Here is a 2,867-nt window from a genome sequence, read left to right as displayed (position 1 = left end):
TTAAGTATATATATATATATATTATATATTATATATATAAATATATATATAAATATATATATATATAGTATATATATATATATATATTATATATATATATATATATGTATATGAATACACATATCAATCTCATATGTTACAAAGCCATATACAAACATCTTGTTTATATATATAAATATATATATATGTATATATATATATATATATATATATATATATATATATATATATATATATTAATTGTTTATAATATATCATATATAATTAATGTTAATTTTTAGTATAAATAGTAAAACGCTGTCCATAAAAATAAAACGATTATCGCTTTTACGAACTGAAAAAGAATTAAGTCACAAAACTGGATATAAGTTCAGTGACCTCAACCTCTCTGTAATACTCACGTAAATAAATAAACTCGTTATATGTCGCATAAATCATTTATTTACATTATTCTAACTCATTCTGTGCTTAGACGACGCACAATCCCATGCATCTCCATTAAGAAACTCATTATTTTGTCGCGTGAATTATTGTATCATCTTGGCACGTGTTGTATTACAGAGCAAATACATTCCACGTGAATTCTCATAGATGACGCGATACTAACACCGGGAAAGTAAACAGAACTAACTCTCTTTGTCCGCGAAGTTTTCATTATAGGAATTCGCGAGTTTAATCCACTTACCCGCCTTCCTGGCCAGCCGGAGAAGTAGATAGCTGACAGAGGTTTATTAGATTTCATTTAACGTGTCTTGATATTGTTGCCTTTGGTTTACGTGAACTGAAAACTTTATCAAAGAAACTTATTAGAAATTTGTGGAGAATATCGTGATAAATTACGTTACGGGGGAGAATATAATGCTAAAAATTACTATAAGTTAACTGATGTACAGTTATCAAGTTCAATATAGACGTTATACCAGTTTCTCTTAGCTACGTGAACTGGCTTTAGCAGAAAGTAGAAGTTTCAAAACTGTCTGCAAAATCCAAAAACTATATGTTTCACAATCCAAAAAGTGAATGTTTCAAAAATTAGGGTTCAACGTGTATAAAACTATATTCCTTAATGAAATAGTATATAATTTTATTTTTCTTTTATTCTGACAGACGTGAATTATAACAGCAAAGTTATATATATATATATATATATATATATATATATATATATATATATATATATATATATATATATATATGTAAGTGATTACATAATAAAAATATGGAATGTTATTCCATATATATAAAAAAACTAAAAGTAAGAGGTCAACCAGATGCTTGCAGGAATGTGATCAGACCAGAGACGCTAAGATGACGTATACAATAAAGTAGGCTAAGTTGACATGCCGTCACCCGTGGTCATTCATTTGTTTTGAAAACATTAGTCCAAGCTCCTGCTTGAGACAACTACCGCGACCTATAGTTCAAACGGCCTAGTGATTTCTAATGTCTCATTTGTATGTATGTTTCATATGTTCGAGCTACTATCTGCTTCCTTTATGACTTGTAACCGAGATGGTAGTGGGAACAGAGTGGAATTAGCCATCATCGTGGGCAGAAGCGATCAAGCCATCGTCATTGGCAGACCTGTACAATCCTATTTGATATTCATCATGTATGTCAGAGAATAGAACTATTTTTTATACTTCGTGTTTTCTACTAGAACCTCACATCAGAAAGATATCATCATGAGTTTAACACATCTTCGTCATAACCACTTCGTAAGTTATCATAGACCCCAAGACACTCCAATGAGTATGGAAGTGCATAACCAACCGACTTAGCGTAAGATTATCGCAAGTCTAACATTACCTCATAGGGCGCCTTATTATACAAGGCAACAGCCCTATATATATATATATATATATATATATATATATATATATATATATATATATATAACATCATTTCCCTTTTGATAGAATTGCTTCAAAACGCGTTAGAGTTCGTGTTTTTTTTTTTTGTCTGAATTATTTTGGGATGAGGTTGCGAGCCTATTTTTACCCTCCTTGCCACTGGTTGCGACCATCTACATTGAGCCAACTATCAGGTACAAACTGGCACCTTAGGAGAGAGATAAAGAAAATGTACTTATATAGCAGAGAGTTTAAACGTGCTTACATTAAAGAGAGTGAGGAAGAGAAACTGTATGTGAGATAGAGAGAGAGAGAGAGAGAGAGAGAGAGAGAGAGAGCATATCAAGAGGTAAAAGATAATTAAATAAATAAATAAAATGCACCTTACAGGTAATAGAGAGAATATACTTTATATAGGAGAGAGTTTAAACGTGCTTACATGAGAGAGAGCGAGAAGAGACTGTACGTGTGTTGTGTGTGAGACAGAGAAACAGATAGACAGAGTATATCACGAAGGAAAAAAATAAATTTGAAAAGATGCATGATGCAAACAGAATAAAAAGAGGATATTTGACGCACCATCGTCTGTCTCTTTCTCTCTCATTCGTTTGCATATGGAACAGATTCATCCCCCTTTTCGTCCAGCACACTAGCTAATCCGGCAAGGCTTTCACATTTTCCCTTGCCTCTTTCTCTGGCCTTCTCTGCTGGTCTTCAATAAATAGTCAGGAGGCGAATTGGGAGCCCTCCCCCCAACCCCCAACCCCCCGCCCCGCCTCTATCTGCTTAATATTAACGAGGCGCTTATTCAAGATTAGTCTGTATTTCGACAGAGGAAATGTTGGTGAATGTCATTTTATGTATGAGAGAAATATTCTCAATATTATACCCTTAATATTCATTTCCAGTCTTTGCATGAGTACTTATCAAAACGGAATATATTTCTTAAATTGCGAGAAATATTCTTCAATAATTATTTTTTGCCACAATATTCATTCCCAGTCATTTGCATGA

Source organism: Macrobrachium nipponense, chromosome 16 (assembly GCF_015104395.2).
Source record: "Macrobrachium nipponense isolate FS-2020 chromosome 16, ASM1510439v2, whole genome shotgun sequence".
Classification (NCBI taxonomy): domain Eukaryota; kingdom Metazoa; phylum Arthropoda; class Malacostraca; order Decapoda; family Palaemonidae; genus Macrobrachium; species Macrobrachium nipponense.
Note: the sequence above shows the minus strand (reverse complement) of the source record.